Here is an 18,690-nt window from a genome sequence, read left to right as displayed (position 1 = left end):
ACTGAATTCAAGTCATTGCAATATTCATCATGAATACTTGCAATATGAACTTATGCATAAACTTATGCATAACATGTCATGTCATCAACATATTTCTCCCCCTTTTGTCATCAACAAAAAGGAGAAGTACCACAATCAAGTGTTTGTGATATTGGTTCAACTCATTGCATGAAAATCATAATATCAAGTTTTATCATCATGCAGTTTTGAAGCTAGAAAATTTAGCAAATGTTACATCATGCTTAGAACATTCAAGCTATCAAGTTTTAGATATACAAGTTTTACAACATACAAGATAACACTTTTATAACATGCAAGCTAGCAATGTTGCAACATTTTAGAACTTGCAAGCTAGCAATTTAGAGATGTTCAAGAAGGCAACTCTTGCTTCTTGAAATATGCAAGTTGCAAGCTAGCCAATTTTTACGATATGTAAGTTTTGCTTCTTGAGATAGGCAAGATAGCACTTTTGCAATTTTTGTTTGGCAAGCTTGTGATGTTCAAGATAACAAGCTCTTTCTTCTCTTTTGAAAAGTGTCATTTTTGCTTTCTTTGCAAAGTGCAAGCTAGCAAAATGCCAAACTAGCAAGAGATAATGTTTTACATGAGGCAAGCAAACAATTTGGCAAGTGTTGCATTTGCATCTTCTCTTTAGATGTGTAAGAAAATAAACAAGTTTTTGCATTTTCTTGACATTTCAAGCTAGCAATTATCGGTGATGTTCAAGATAGCAATTTCTTCTCTTTTGTAAGTTTTGCCTTTTTCTTGAATTGTGCTAGCAATCTATCTCCCCCTTTGTCATTGTCAAAAAGAAGGGAAAAACCCTTTACATCAATTTCTAAATCATGACAAAGGTAAGTAATCATTCTTATTTGTGCATCATTATAGTTTCAATGCACAAATTCATTAACATTACATTTCATTTTTTTTTATGCATGATACCGAAAAATCAATCATCATCATGAGCATATCAAACATGATATTCAAGCATTCATGATATATCATTTTGGCAACATGATCATAGATATTCAAACGATGGTATCTAAATGTCAGAATTCATTACATCCTATTATGCATGATCATTGACTCCTCATTTGTATTTCATGCATTATTTCATTTCATCTCATAAGGAATATCAAGAAGAGTTATTGGATGATGAGATAAATATTTTATGAATACACGGAATATCATAAGTGTTTCATGTATTCATATTATCACATGAAGCATATTATCATTTTTAAGATTCATAACATGAATAACGTTATTACGATTTCATCAAAGTCAATTTCGAGATTCACACAATATCATGAAATCATTAATCTCGATAAGATGGGAAAAGCATTTTCTTTTTAAGTGATTCTTTTAAAACATCATAAAAAACTCATTCATAATTCAAGTGATTTACAAGATATCATAAATGAATTTATCACTTGTATTTCATCAAAATCGAGAACTCTAGAGATAGAAAATGATTGAAGCATTTAATCTGATTGAAGCATGATTCATATTTAAAGTGTATCTTATGTCATAAATACGAATCAAGAATTTGTCAAATCTGAAATCATCCTTAAAATTACATTCAATAAATTCATATATGACAAGCATAGATTTATTGAAAAATCAATAAGATAGAGGATTACATTTCAAGTGTTCATCAATTGTAGCATTTCATCACATGGTAAGATATCAATGCGTAAAATTACGATACAAGTTCTTGATATCTTAACGCATGATGCAAACATGGCATAATGCAAATTTGGCAATCATAGCATCAATTCATATAAGCATTGCAAATATGGCAATCATATCAATTCATATATCTCTTGATGATGCAAGCATGGGATAATCATAGCATAGTGTTTATAGCATCAATTCATATATTTCTCCCCTTTTTTAAGTGTTTCATCTTAAGTGATCGATTTCATGTTAGCATGCCTTTTCATTTATGTCAAATGAAAACATGCATCAACGTTTAGGATCGTAAAATGAATTTCATCATAAAACCATCAATCACAAAAATCATCATGTATAACTTTAAAATCTCATGCATAAAATCGTCAAATCATAGTATCAAAACTTTAATATTTTCATTGCAACATTAAGCAAGGTTTCATTGAACATAATTTTGAATGATTCTTATAAATGCCTAAAACTTCTTTAGTTTTAATTTATATGATTGACTTTATAACAGCATGCTCAAATCTTTATTCTTATGTCAAAACCATACATCATATTTAACAAACAAAGACAATGAAAAATATCAAGCCTTCCAGACAAAAGCCATGTATCGTCATTGAAAAGCAATATGAAAATCATCAAAATATACATTCTTGCTTCTCAAGCACATAAATAAGATTAATCTCACTAGGTGTACAATCATTAGATTTCTATCTTACATTAACATAAGACATGCAATTTTCATTATCATTTTCAAAATTACAAGCATGATCATATTTTTGCATTAAATTATTAAAAATATAATTTTCAAGAAAATTTAAAGAAAAAGAAAAATGCATCATGAAAAGCATCATGTAATTTCGAAGTAAATTAAAGGCATTTTGATTACCTCAGCGTCAAAAGGCGTAAAGGCATAGTTTGCCACATCGTCTTTGTTGATTTTCTCCTCGTCTTCAGAGGAGCTCGATTCATCCCAATTTTTGTTCTTCTTCTTGCGTTCAAAGCAAGTAGTTCCGTTCTTCTTACTTTTTAATTTTTGTTTCATTTGTAGTTTAAGTTCACCATCACTTGAGCTTATGCTCGAGTGGTCTTCAAATGTTCTATGTCCCAAATCCTTCCTGTTTTTTGGAAGGTGGTTCTCAAGTTCTTCACGTGCATTGCACGTCATTTCATATGTGATCAAGGAACCAATTAGTTCTTCAAGTGGAAATTGGTTCAAGTTTTTCGATTCTTGAATAGTAGTTACTTTTGAATCCCAAGGTTTAGAATGTGAGCGCAAAATCTTGTTTACGAGTTCAAAATCCGAAAAACATTTTCCAAGAGCTCTAAAACTATTGACGACATCCGTGAAACGGGTGTACATGTCGCCTATAGTCTCGCTTGGTTGCATTCGAAAAAGCACAAAATCTTGCAATAAAATGTTAACTTTCGAGTCTTTGACTCTACTAGTTCCCTCGTGCGTGATTTCAAGTGTTCGCCAAATGTCAAAAGCCGTTTCGCATGTAGAAATCCGATTGAACTCATTTTTGTCTAAAGCGCAAAATAAGGCATTCATAGCCTTCGTGTTTAAAGAAAAATACTTCTTCTCCAAATCCGACCATTCGTTCATCGGTTTAGAGGGAAGTTGAAAATCGTTTTCAACGATATTCCATAAATCCAAATTCATAGAAGTCAAGAAAACTCTCATTCGAGTTTTCCAATAAGTGTAGTCCAATCCGTTAAACAACGGTGGACGAAAAACCGATAAACCCTCTTGAAAGCCATGAAGAGCCATTTCTCTCGGGTGTAAATCCGAAATGAGAAATACAGGGCTCTGATACCAATTGTTAGGATCAATAGCACTAAGAGGGGGGGTGAATTAGTGCAGCGAAAAACTTTCTGCGATTAAAATCGAAAGTTGCGTTCAAGCGATAAAAACAACTTCTGTATGAAAGTTGATACTAAGCAAGGTTAAAGTCAATCTATGCAGGCAGTTTGCAGCTATGATGAAAACCAGAATATCGGCGCAAACTGAAATCCGACATTCGTACGAAGAAACTGATTTACGTATAAATGCTGATTCGTAAATCACTTGATTATATAAGACGCAGTTTAAGCAGGAGTATGAAGGCAGTGTGCAGTTATGGTAAAGCTCAAAACATAAACGCAATCTGCAATATGATGATCATACGAAAAAGCAGATTTACGTCTAAACGCAGATTTACGTCTAAACGCAGATTTACGTCTGAACCTTGAAACTCGTTCGTAAAATCGCAGAGGGCAGTAAGCTATTGAGAAGTTTGCAGTGGAGGTAAAATGCTCATAGGAAATGCAAACCGAGATTTAGAGTGGTTCGGTCAATCTTGACCTACTCCACTTTTGGCTTCCTCCACCGACGAGGTCACCGACGTCAACTAGAGGCCTTCCTTCAATAAGCGAAGGCCAACCACCCTCTTACAGATTCACTCCTTTTAACGGGCTTAGGAGACAACCCTTACAGCAGTTTTCTCTCCTCTCTTTACAACTCAAACTTTGAAGAACAGAAAGAGGAGAACTAGTAGTTTGAGCTCTAAGAACCACAGAAAGACAGCAAGATTTCGAGTGTGTGTTCTGTGCTTTCAGTGCTGAATGGGTGGGGTATTTATAGGCCCCAACCCAGTTCAAATTTGGAGCTCAAATCTGTCAATTCCCAGAATTCCGGGATCAGGCGGTTGCACCTCCTAACTGGGGCGGTTGCACCGCCTGGCAGAGCTCGAAGACTGAGCCTCTGGGCGATGCCACCTCTGTCAGGGGCGGTTGCACCTCTCTGTAGAGCTCGAAGACCGAGCTCAGGCGGTTGCACCGCTTGACTGGGGAGGTTGCACCGCCTAGCAGAGCTCGAAACTTGAGCTCTAGCGGTGCTACCTCTTGACAGAAGAGGTTGCACCGCCCAGTCTCACTCGGAGACTGAGCCCGGGGCGGTGCCACCTCTTGGCTAGGGCGGTTGCACCGCCCAGTCTCGCTGGGAGACATAGCCTGGGCGGTGCTACCTCCTGGCTTGGGCGGTTGCACCTCCCACAGCAATCAGGGTCCGAGTGGGTTAATCCATTCGGCCCAATTTGATTCTTTCAGGGGCCCAATTGACCCAAGATTAAGCTAATGGGATCACCTCCCATTTCTAACATAATCAATGTGCTAACTATGATTATTTCCTAAGACATATTCTACAGCTTGCTCCGATGCGTCAATCGCTTCTTCTAGCGAGTTTCCGGCGAACTTCCGTCGATCATCCGACGAACCCTCGGTGATCCTCCTGCGGACTTCCGGCAAACTCCTGGACTTGCGACGATCCACTTGGCGAGTTCCGACGAGCTTCTTTGGCAAGCTCCTGGACTTCTCAGATTTGTTCCCGCAGAACCTCCGACGACCGTCCGAACTTCCGTAGAACTCTCGAACTCCCTACGTGATCATTGTCTTGACTCCGGCGCAACTCCTGCTGCATGTCTTTCTTCCATCATAGTTAATCCTGCACACTCAAAACAAAAACTTCGATCGAGATAATTAATCCTAAGCAATTAACCAAGTTGTCCGGCATGTCATTGGTCCCTCGACACTTCGTCCGATTCTTCGGCGCATCGTCCTTTCCTGCAGCCTATTGCCCAATTGGCCAGTTGACTCCGCAACTCTGATATCCTTGGCACAATACCCGCTCTTCTTGGCCCGATGCGAGTCCATGGCCCGAAGCCTTCTGTCGTTACGTCGACCGATCCACCGGCCCGACGTCCAATCTTCTGACATGTTCCTCCAGCACAACATGATTTTCCTGCTTTAATTGTCTCATCCTGATCGAAGCATCCTGCGTCACTCAAAACACATATTAAATCATAAACATATATCAAGTAGTTTCATCATCAAAATATGAGATTCAACAAATCTTAGGAGCCAAACTAGGAGAGGACGTTTTGATGGTGTGGACAGAAACATAGGCATCATCAAAATGAAAATTCCTTCTTTTCAAGGGAAGAATAATCCAGATGCCTATTTGGAGTGGGAATTAAAAGTGGAGATGATATTTGAATGTCACAACCACTCTGAAAAGAAAAAGGTAAAATTAGCCGCTGTTGAATTTTTTGATTATGCTATTGTTTGGTGGGATCAATTGTGTAAAGACAAGCGTAGAAATGGTGAAATGCCCATGGAGACTTAGTTGGAGATGAAACAAATCTTGAGGAGGAGATTTATCCCTAGCTATTACTATAGGGATTTGCATCAACGGCTGCAAACCTTGACACAAGGTTGCATGAGTGTTAACGAGTATCACAAGGAGATGGAGATAACCATGATAAGGGCTAATGTGGATGAAGATCATGAGGCCACCATGGCTCGATTCCTGAGTGGATTAAACAAGAACATTGCTGATCTTGTAGAATTGCAACATTATGTGGAGATTGAAGACATGGTGAATGTAGCCATGAAGATTGAGAGGCAACTCAAAAGAAAAGGCACAATGTATGATTCAAAACCTTATTCGGGTTCTTCTTCTTCTTGGAAATCGAATTGGAGTAAAAAGTATGATAAACCCATTGTTAAGCCTAAAATTGATGAGACTATAGGTAGAAATGAATTAGGCAGCAAGGGTAAAGGTGAGAATCTACCTAATCAAACTAGAGGTATTAAGTGTTTTAAGTGCCTTGGGCATGGACATGTGGCATGCGAATGTCCTAATAAAAGAGTTATGATCATGAGGGATGGAATTGTAGAATCTAAAAGTGAGAAAGAGGATGATGAAGACATTCTAGAGGATACTAGTGATGTAGAGTATGCTAAAAGTGAAAATCTAGTTGTTCAACGCATACTTAGTTTGCAAAATGAAAATGATGAACATGGTGAACAACGTGAAAATCTGTTTCATACTCATTATTTGATTGCTAACAAGTTGTGTAATGTGATTGTTGATAGTGGAAGTTGCACAAATGTAGCAAGCACCTTGCTCGTGGAGAAACCGAAATTGCCTACTATCAAGCATTCAAAACCTTACAAGTTATAATGGTTGAATGATAGTGGTGTAGTAAAGGTGAATTGACAAGTGTTAATTTCCTTTTCAATTGATAGATATAAGGATGAAGTTTGGTGTGATGTGGTACCTATGTATGCTAGTCATATGTTATTAGGGAGACCATGGCAATACGATCGAAGGGTAATACATGATGGATTCAAGAACCATTATTCTTTGATCATAGATGGATAGAAATATCAGCTTGGACCTTTACCTCCAAAGATAATTTTTTAGGACCAAATGCGCATAAAACAACAATATGAGGAGCTTGAGTCTTCATTAACCAAAACTTTAGGGAGGGAAAAAGAAAGAGAGAAAAAATAAAATGGTAAGTTGTGTGATAAAAATGAGAGTATTGGGAAATACAAGGGGAGAGAAAACAAAGAAAGTTTGAGTGAAAGAAAAATGAGTGTTTATGCCAAAATGAGTGATGTGAAGAAAGCCTTACCATGAGGTAACCCTTACTTGTACTTATGTACAAGGATGTTCTGATTGCTTCTAACAAAATTGACAAGAGTTTGCCTAGTGTTATTGTTGATTTTTTGCAGGAAAATGAGGATCTCTTTCCCGAAGAAGTTCCTAATGGTTTACCATCAATTAGAGGAATTGAGCATCAAATTGATTTCATTCCAGGTGCAAGCATACCAAATAAGCCAGCATATAGATGCAACCCTGAAGAGACAAAGGAAATCTAAAAACAAGTAAGTGAGCTTATGAAAAAAGGCTATGTGTGAGAAAGCATGAGTCCATGTGCAGTTCCTGTTCTGTTGGTGCCTAAAAAGAATGGATCATGGAGAATGTGTGTTGATTGCCGAGCCATCAATAAAATCATGGTAAAATATAGACATCCTATTCCTAGGCTAGATGATATGTTGGATGAATTGCATGGTTCTTGTGTGTTTTCAAAAATTGATTTAAAATCTGGATATCATCAAATAAGAATGCCTGGTGATGAATGGAAAACTGCTTTCAAAACTAAACATGATTTATATGAATGGTTGGTTATGCCTTTTGGCCTAACTAATGCACCTAGTACTTTCATGAGATTGATGAATCATATTTTATGTGCTTACATTGGAAAATTTGTAGTGGTTTATTTTGATGATATACTTGTGTATAGCAAAAGTTTAGAGGAGCATGTAACATATTTAAAAGCTATTTTTGACGTGCTTAGAAAAGAAAAGTTATATGCTAATATAAAGAAATGCACTTTTTGCACTAATAAAATTACTTTTCTTGGATATGTTGTTAATAATAAAGGAATACATGTTGATCAAGAAAAAGTGAAAGTAATTAGGGAGTGGCCAAAACCTACTAATGTTAGTGATGTTAGAAGTTTTCATGGTCTTGCTAGCTTTTATAGAAGATTCATTAAGGATTTTTCTACAATTGCTGCACCATTAACTGAATGCATAAAAAAGAATATGGGATTTAGATGGGGTGAAAAACAAGATGATGCTTTTAACTTGCTTAAAGACAAACTCAGTTCAGCACCTTTGCTTGCTTTACCGAACTTTGCTAACACTTTTGAGATTGAGTGTGATGCTAGTGGACTAGGAATTGGAGGAGTCTTAATGCAAGAAGGCAGACCCATTGCATTCTTTAGTGAGAAGCTAAGTGGAGCAAGTCTTAACTACCCAACATATGACAAGGAGTTTTATGCTTTGGTAAGAGTGTTAGAGACATGGCAGCACTATCTTTGGTATAAGGAATTCATTATACACACCGATCATGAGTCCTTGAAATATCTCAAAGGACAAGGAAAGCTAAACCGTAGGCATGCAAAATGGGTGGAGTTTATTGAATCCTTTTCATACATCATCAAGTATAAACAAGGTAAGAAAAATGTGGTTGCCGACGCTCTTTCTAGAAGGTATGCTCTAATTTCTCAATTTGATGCAAAATTATTGTGTTTTGAGTATATTAAAAATGTATATAATTCTGATCATGATTTTGCTAATGTTTATGGGGCATGTGAGAAAGGGGGTTTTGATAAGTTCTTTAGGCATGACGATTTTCTTTTCAAAGAAAATAAGTTGTGTATTCCTCAATGTTCAATGAGAGAATTACTTGTGAGAGAGGCACATAGTGGAGGTTTAATGGGGCATTTCGGGATTAGAAAAACTTTAGATGTATTAAGTGATCATTTCTTTTGGCCGCACATGAAAAGAGATATTGAGAGATTATGTGAGAAATGCATTACTTGCAAACAAGCTAAATCTAAAGTAATGCCTCATGGATTGTATACTCCTCTTCCTATAACTAGTGAGCCTTGGGTTGATATATCCATGGACTTTGTCTTGGGTTTACCAAGGTCAAAAGGAGGGAGAGATTCTATTTTTGTTGTTGTTGACAGGTTTAGTAAGATGGCACATTTCATTCCTTGCCACAAAACAGATGATGCAACACATGTTGCGGGGCTGTTCTTCAAAGAAATTGTAAGATTACATGGCATTCCAAAGACAATTGTGAGTGATAGAGATGTGAAGTTCCTTAGCCACTTTTGGAAAACACTTTGGGGCAAGTTGGGTACAAGGCTATTGTATTCAACCACTTGTCACCCACAAACAGATGGACAAACGGAGGTGGTAAATTGAACTTTATCAACACTTTTAAGGGCTAGAATTCAAAAGAATTTAAAAAATTGGGAGGAATGTTTGCCACATGTGGAGTTTGCTTATAACAGAAGTGTGCATGCTACAACAAACCATTCCCCATTTGAAGTTGTATACGGGTTCAATCCATTAACTCCTATGGATTTGCTACCTTTACCTCTGGAAAAGGCCAATTTGGATGGTAAGCAAAAAGCTGATTTTGTCAAAGCATTGCATGAAAGGGTCTAGACACAAATTGAAAAGAAAACTCTACAATATGAAAAACAACACAACAAAGGCCAAAAGCAAGTAGTATTTGAACCTGGTGATTGGGTTTGGGTACACTTAAGGAAGGAAAGATTTCCTAACCAAAGGAAGTATAAACTAATGCCAAGAGGAGATGGTCCATTTCGAGTCTCTCAAAAAATCAATGACAATGCATACAAGTTGGAACTACCGGGTGAGTATGGTAATGTTAGTGCAACCTTCAATGTTTCTGATTTATCTTTGTTTGATGTAGGTGATGAAGACACTGATTCGAGGACAAATCCTTTCAAGAAAAGGGGGAATGATATGAATGAGCAAGTTGATTATAATTCTGCCAAAGACCCTCTAACTATTCATCGAGGACCAATGACAAGAGCGAAAACTAAAAGGATAAAAGAAGTCTTAACTTGTTTATTAGAAGGCATTTGGAAGGAGCAAGCTAGTCAAAACTTGGTCAAGGTTCTATGGATACAAGAAGAGCCTAAAATAATCAACCTGATTTAAATAAGTCAACATCATGAAGAGAAAGTCCAATCTTAAGAGAAGGATGAATTTTTAGCCATCTTTGAAGAATAAAGGTCATTTAGCCATATTGGACCATATTAGGAATTATGGGCTTATTCATGAATAATTATTTAAAACAATTCAACGTAGATTCATGAATAATCTACATTCATGCATTAGGAATATGAATGTCATTTAATATATTCATTCCCTTTGTACTTGGCCTTTGTACTATATAAACAAGGCTGACTCTCTTTGTAAGGGGATTTTGGAGAAGTGTATTCAACTTACAACACCGGTGAGTGTTTTGTTTTTAAGTTCTTGCATGAACTTTGGACTTATCAAGCATTTCTATTTGTGGCGTTCAAAACCCAAGAAAAATCTTTGTTTTTTCCTTTCAACTTATCAAACTTCTTAATTTGTGACGTTTTAAGGGAATCAAAGTACTATTCTAATTACTTCATCAAATTTTCATTGATTATGTGATTAGAATAGTTTTCTTAACTTCAATCTTGAATGATCCATCTTGTTTCAAATTGTTGGAGGGGGTCAATTTGCATTCCATATGTATCATAGCTCGTTAGCTATCGGGATATATGGTTGCTAAGTTGAAGATTTCCATCAATTATTCAGCCAAGTTGCAGTCTCTACTCTTTACCGGTGCTACTTGTACGCAAGAAGGACGGAATATGGCAAATATACGTTGATTACCAAGCTCTCAATGGCATAACCATCAAGGATAAATACCTTATTCTAGTAGTAGATGAATTGCTAGATGAAAGGGAGTACAAATCTTTAGAAAGCTAGACCTTCGATCCGGGTATCATCAAATACGAGTGTGTGAAAAAGGTATACCGAAAACCGCCTTTCGAACACACGACCACTATGAATTTTTGCTTTCTACAACAAAAGATAGAATATCTTGGGCATATCATATCAGAGGAAGGTGTGATGGTGGACCCCTCAAAAATAGAAGCAATGCAGAACTGGTCGATCCCGAGGAACATAAAATTGCTACATAGATTTCTGGGTTTAATATGCTACTATCGTAAGTTCGTGAAAAACTATGGAAAGATTAGTGCACCACTTACTTCCTTACTGAAAAAAGATGTCTTCCAATAGTTGGTCAAAGCTTTCACTGCCTTTGACAAACTTAAGGTAGCCATGATGACGACGCTGGTGCTAGCACTACCAGATTTCAGCCGACCCTTCATTATTGAGGTGAACACATCTAGAGTCGGAATTGGAGCCATTCTCATACAAGATGGTCGACCACTCACATACACTAGCAAGGCATTGTCTCCCTCCTATCAAAATATGTCAACATATGATAAGGAGATGCTCGACATTGTGCACGCAGCAATGAGGTGGAGACCCTACTTGATCGGTCGACGATTTCAAATTAAAACCAACCATAAAAGCCTAAAGTACTTTTAAGAGCAAAAGATATCATCTTTTGAGCAGCAAAATTGGGTAACAAAACTTCTTAGATTTAATAATGAAATAACTTATAAAAAGTGGAAAGAGAATTTTGTTGCAGATGCACTTTCGCAGCTACCTGAGCAAGCTGAGTTTTCGATCATTTCACTTCCGACCAGCGACTTCCTTGAGGATATTAAGATGGAATGGCAGGAAGATTCAGAGACTAGTAAGATCATAAAAAAATTAGAGGAAGCACTAAGCTCTATGGCTCATTATAATTGGGACTCGGAAGAATTACACTATAAGGGACGCATTGTGCTTATGATAAATTCTAATTGCATCTTTACGAGCATATTATAGACAAAGTTATTCCATATGAAGGGTACTAAATTGAAAAGGAGTATGGCATATCACCCACAAATCGATGGCCAGATAGAAGTTGTAAATAGGAGCTTGGAGATAGCCCAAAGCCACCTACCAAATATGACTACCCAAAGAGAACTCCAGACCCAACCAAGTGCCATTATTGATCGACGGATTGTGACTTGACAATGACGACCCACTACTAAAGTGCTAATACAGTGGGTGAACCTACCAATAGAAGATGCCACTTGGGAGAATTATGATGACTTGAAGATCAAATTCTCAAAATTCATGAATCGTCAGCCTCGAGGACAAGGCTGATTTAAAGAGGGCGGCAGGTCTATTAGAACTCTAGCTAGAAGAGTCCTATTTGCGAGGGACATTCATGTAAAACCTACCTAAGCCAACCCTTATTAAAGAGGTGAAGAGGTCGGCTAGGGTTAGGAGGTTGTTTCTTAGAGAAGAATTAGGAGTTGTAAAGGAATAGGAATCTTGAGTAGAAGTCCTATTAGGAGTTGGTTAGAAGTAGGAGTCTTGAGTAGGAGTCTTATTATGAGTTAGGGTTTAGAAGCCCTATAAATAGCTATGTATTTCCTCATTTCATAAGCAATAGATAAATCTTTTCTGCAGCCTTTGAGCAGCAACTTGGAGGGAGGAACCCCTATAGAGTTCCAAGGAGGTCGATCCCCTAAAGAGATCAATCCCAAGTTTAGAATCTGCAAGGGTTCTAACATACCACCGCTTGTGTTAGGTTGTACCACCGCCTGCAGTACTAACATGGGGAGATACCATTGCCTAGTCTAGTAGTACTACCACCTAGAAGACTGTGTCTGGGCAGTACCATCGCCTAAATTGGCAGTTCCACCGCCTGACAATCTCGAAGATTGTGCCACGACAGTTTCACTTGTTAGGTCACTATTTGAGCCTTTTCTCTTAGCCTAACATAGCCTAAACTTAGGCCCAATTGGTGTTGAAAAATCTTGGGGACGACATTACATCCGTAGTCGAAGAATAGAAAATAAAATCCCCAATTCCCAAAAAATTGTTCGTCGTCTTACGAAGATTGGTGCGCAAAAATCCACGAAATTGAAAACCACATATGATATAGATTGTGTTACCTAGGGAGATAGATTATGTGTGACCCGCTAGGCCCAATATCGAGGTGGCTATGAGTCATATCTGTCAGAACTCCTTTTGGCTTAGTGAATTATTATCTCCATAATAATTCACTCGACTCATCGATTGCAGAAATACTAGGCCACTATACCATAGTCCCCAGATGATACAAAGGAATCCAATCCATTAGACCTGTCTGTTGTCAGTTACCATGTACCTATAGTCCCTCATCCATCTAATATCCTAGAGACCATATATCATGCATGGTGCTATCATACCCATATGGTTTCTACTCGAGTCTCACTCTAATCAGATTCTTCCAGAGAACTCTTTTTCTCTCAATCTGAATAACCTTGGCTAAGGATTTGTCTGAGCAAGAATACATTGGACATTCCTCCCATAACACCGAGAGTGGATGATCCTCTATCGACACTCAATAGCCCTCGTAAGATTGACTACCACTCTTGATGGCCGGTTGTGTTAGATCTGGGACATCCAAACTTATAAGTCCGGTATCAAAAAGTGGAGTACTCATACAAGACATCTTTGGTGTCTCAAGTCTAAGAACCAAATATACTACTAGGACTACAGAATCACTGTTTGACAAAAAGGTATCATCAACCATTAAGCATTCCGTAAGCGGATCAATCAGTGAACTCATTCCCTTGTGAGCACCTATATTGTATCCCTAGTGTCCCCACACGAGCAGCGATGAGACCAGCTATATCTATCATATGGACGGGTATACAACATACTAGTCTGTCCGACTATTTCAATGTCCCTCTCGAGTAACCTATGACCGAGATTATTTAAGATATGTGTTTAATAGTAAATTGGTCTCATTATCATGATCTCATCACGATCCGATTCCCAATGCATAAATCCAAGGACATCACAATATATATATATATATATATATATATATATATATATATATATATATATATATATATATATATATATATATATATATATATATATATATATATATATATGCAATAAGTAATATAAAGTGATAAATACTAAAATATAATAAGAAAAAAAAAAGACTACGTGTCAAGTCACATGTGCCATCACTCACGTGATTGGCTTTCAAGACAACTATGACTAGTAAGTTAGGGGCCAACTAGGCCCAAAACAAGGCTGAGTTGGGCTATATGCATAGCCCACTCGACCATTTGGAGTCTTGCCAAGCGGTGGCACCGCCAAAGCTAGTGGTGGAACTGCTTGAGGCTCAGCCTCTCAAGTGGTTTAGGCTATGGTATGGTAAGACCCGAAAGTCTTATCATGACTCTAATACTAAATAATAAGACACTAAAGTCTTATCGTCGTTCTGATACCAATTGATAAGACCCTAAAGCTTTATCATCGAAGAAAGGGGAGAAATGGGGATGATAATGATCACTTTGAGGGGATCGGCCTCCTAGGGTTTGTCAAAAGACAGAATAGTATTTTTCATAGATTAATGCAAAGAAGTAGTTACATCCCTATTTATAGAGTTCCACCCAAAGTCCATCAGGACTTGAACTCTAATAATAAATAAATATTAAATAAACCTCTACTTAACTCTAACTGAACCAAACCAACTCAATAAACAACTGGACTAAACAAACTCAATAAACATTATTCAAAAGCTCAGAAAAAGGGTCCTAACAGTTCCTCCCTCTTCAAATCAGTCTTGTCCTCAAGGCTGAGCAACATCAATCTCGAGGAGCTTGTCTTTTAGCACTTTAGTCATAGGCTATCTACAACGCATCACAACCCGTTGATCAAGTAAGTATGGTCTCCACTTTTTGACAGTGTAAGCAATAGGTCGATCTTTCAGTGTAGTAATCATTGTAAGAAATTCCTGGCCTTTGCTATCATAAGTTAAAATCTGTCCATCAGCTTCGAATATATCACATCCTTCAATGTGGTGGGCTAATTGGGCTGCAACTTTCCTGTCCATAAAATTATTAGTGCTATCTATATCAATCAAAATAGTGATAGGTTTATGCTTCAAAGTTCCTCCGATTTTCATAGTTTGTGGGTTAGTGTAGCCAGCCAATGCATGCACTGTATGTGTGATGGCTTCAATATCTTCATCAGTTTTCATACCTTTATGATCGGAGTCCAACTCTTTTACTTCTGGTTCCTCTCTAATTGGCTCAATCATCAAAAGTTGCCCTTGTTTACATCGGTGCTCCATACTCCACTTTTCATCATAGTACAAACCCTTTGCTGATCTTTCCTTAAGTTCTTCTTGGGTTAGTCTTCGGGTGACAAGGCTTTGATTGGGAATAGATAGGGCTGGTCGCTTACTGATCATCTAGTTATTGTCACTTCTGTTTCCATGATTTTTCTGTTGATTTTTTTCTCATGTAGATGTGCGAATGAGATCACAGCTATCATAGTGCAAGGTTGACGAGCCTTAACTTTACACCGGATCTCTGGAATAAGACCTTCAATAAATGTATCCAGAAGTTATTGTTCCGACCAATCTCTAGCTTAATTTGATAATCTTTCAAACCTACTCTGATATTCCAACACTGTAGAAGTCTGACAAATTTGTGAGAGCTGTCCATCCACCATCATGTACGAGTAAATTGTATCACAATCTTGGGGCCCTTTTCTAGTATTTCCAGATCTATGCAATGTAGAACTTGAGCTCCCACCTAGTTGAAATTTACTAAAGCTCCCCAGTAAGTCCTTTTTGAAATCATTAAGTACTTCTTGTAACCGGTTCTCAATTCTAATTTCCAATGCTTCCATTTGTGCTTTCAACGAGTTATCAGTGACCATTACGTACGACTACAAATCTGTAATCTCAACTCCTGTTTTTGGTGTCGGTCAAGGGCATCAACACCGTCAATGCGAAGTTGCCGAGGAGGTGGACGCCAAGGGCAGTGCTATGGTCGCTGTGTTAGAGGAAAAGTAGCTGCCCTATTTCTATCGCTGCGTGGGGTGATAGTGCCGGGGTTGGAAGGTGACTGCGTTGATGTGGCTGCAGCTGGGGGCAGCGTCGCCAAGGGCCTGTCGCTGCGGTGGTTGCGACGGTGCGGATGGAAGGCAGCGTTGCTCTGTCTCTACCGCACTATGGAGGCGTTGGTGACGTCGAGGGATCACGTGCGGTAGAGGACACAATGGTGTCGTTGAAGCGGCCGAGGTTAAGAAGAGGAGTCGGTGCGTGCGTCGCCTAGGTTGAAGCGGCCGCACTAGAGCTTGCTGCGTGTGGGCTGTTGTAGGGTGGCTGCGGTGGTGTTGCCGAGACTGAGGCTGCAGGGGAAAATAGGAATTGACGGTGGCAGGCTGGGCGGCGAGTGGCATCATCGCTGGCTGGGCAACAGCGGCGACGGTGGTGGGAACCGTTCGCAGCAGCAAGAGGATTGCCCTGTTTCGATCACCAAGGGGGCAAAGCAAGGGGGAGTGGCGGCGGTCGTTCTCGTCCGAGCCAGGGGGAGCGGCGGCTGGGAGGCGAGTAGCGGTCGCCGCACGGTGGCTGGCAGTGGTGGTGGGTCGGCTGGAAGGCGACGGCGCTCGAGGCGTGGCTACGATCGACGAGGGGCTACGGCAACAGAGGAAGCTCTATTTCTGCAACCGCTGCAACGAGGGGCTGCGGCAACTGGCAGCTGCGGCTGCAGTTGTGACCTAAGGGGGGGGGGGGAGCGCACTTGGTTAGGGTTACGGCTGAGAGGCGGGCGGCAGTGATGGAGCGGCTGGGAAGTAGAGGCGGCAGTGGGGAAGAAGTTGCCTTGCAGCGGCAGTGGGGCAGAAGGGAAGCGGGGCTACGGCAGGATAAGACACTGGCAGCGTCGTCTCCTAGCAGCGATGGTGGCTCGAGTGGGAGGCGACGGCCACAGTGGACTCTGGTCGGAAGCGGAGCAGGGACGATCGCTGGCCGGAGAGCAACGACGGCCGACGGTGGGCTAGCCGCAAGCAGGGGAAGCAGGGGTGCGTGGCTGCAGCTTCTTTTTCTTCTCTTTCTTTCTTTCTTTCTTTCTTTGTTTTTTTTTTTTTTTGTTACGTTGCAACGAGAACGTCGAGGATCGCCGCTCTGATACCAATTGGTAAGACCCTAAAGTCTTATCATGGCTCTGATACCACATGATAAGACCCTAAAGTCTTATCGTCGCTCTGATACCAATTGATAAGACCCTAAAGCCTTATCGTCGAAGTAAGGGGAGAAATGGGGATGATAATGATCACTTCGAGGGGATCGGCCTCCTTGATCGCTTCGTGGGGATCGATCTCCTAGGGTTTGCCAAAAGAAAGAATAGTATTTTTCATATATTAATGAAAAGAAGCAGTTATATCCCTATTTATAGAGTTCCACCCAAAATCCATCAGGACTTGAACTCTAATAATAAATAAATATTAAATAAACCTCTACTTAACTCTAATTGAGCCAAACCAACTCAATAAACAACTGGACTAAACAGACTCAATAAACATTATTCAAAAGCTCAAAAAAAGGGTCCTAACATGGTATTGTCGGTAGTTAAAGTCGCCAGGTGGTGGTACTGCTCTATCAAGCGATGGTACCGCCAGAGCCTATCTCCGAGGCTCTATCAAACAATAATACCGCTAGACTAGGCGAGGTACCACTCAGTGTGAATCTGTAAGTGGTAGCACTACCCAATAATAGCGGTGGTACCGCCAGTACCCTAAAAATATAGGATGAGACACTTTTTGCCTCCAATTTTGAAGCCATTGGGGCCTATAAATACACCACTCTTTTCTGTATGAAGATCTAACAACATATGAATAAAAATCTTGAAGTGTTGGGGTGTGAAAATATTGTAAAAGTGCTAAGTGTCCTCCTCGTCCCTTTCTAAGTCTTATGATCATTCAAGTGAGATGTGAGGCTTGTAAGGTTTGTCTCCTAAATTCGCAAAAAGGACAGTGTTGTAAGAGAATGGTTGGTCTTTGCCTATTAAATAAGACCATTAATTGATGCCGGTGACCTCGATGGAGGAGGAATCAAAAGTGGAGGTAGGTCACAACGATCGAACCACTATAAATCTGGTGTGTTCTTTCTTTACTGCTTACTTTCATTACTTAGTTGCACTTTGCATTATACATTTACTTCAATTCGACATCTTCTCGATATGATTTCTTCGTTACGTTTTCGTCAACTCGAAAAGATTTGGAGTCGCAACCGTCATTTTCATCACTGCACTAATTCACCTCCCCTCTTAGTGTCGTATTGATCCTAATAATGATAAACTTGAATTCAAATGATCATATGTCATTTTAAATGCATATATTGAATTCAAGTTGAAAGAAATTTGATCTTGTCGATATTATGATTCAATCATTCAACCCTAAAAATCAATATTCAATCAAGTTTCAAATTTCATAATCATAATTATTTCAAGTTAAATTTCAACAGTTATCAATGCATAATATCAATCAAAATATAACTATAAGTTAGCCATTTGCATAACAAAAAAACATAAGACATCATGATTCTTTTTGTTCGTGCATGACCCACCACTTCAACCCCTTGGTTGACAATAAAAATATCTTTCTTCCCCTTTATTAATAAAAAAATATAAGTTACTATTTCTCCTCCTTTATCATCAGTAAAAAGAAGAGAGTGATATAATGGTATCATGGTACTACTTCTTTCCATTTGCATTAATACTCCAATTGTGTAAAAATAAAAATTACTTTGATATCATAACATGAAGGATATTAATATCAAAGATAAGTTGAAGTTGTGGATATCGAGAGGTCAATTGATGATGGGGT

Source organism: Musa acuminata, chromosome BXJ3-2, assembly GCF_036884655.1.
Source record: "Musa acuminata AAA Group cultivar baxijiao chromosome BXJ3-2, Cavendish_Baxijiao_AAA, whole genome shotgun sequence".
Lineage (NCBI taxonomy): Eukaryota > Viridiplantae > Streptophyta > Magnoliopsida > Zingiberales > Musaceae > Musa > Musa acuminata.
Note: the sequence above shows the minus strand (reverse complement) of the source record.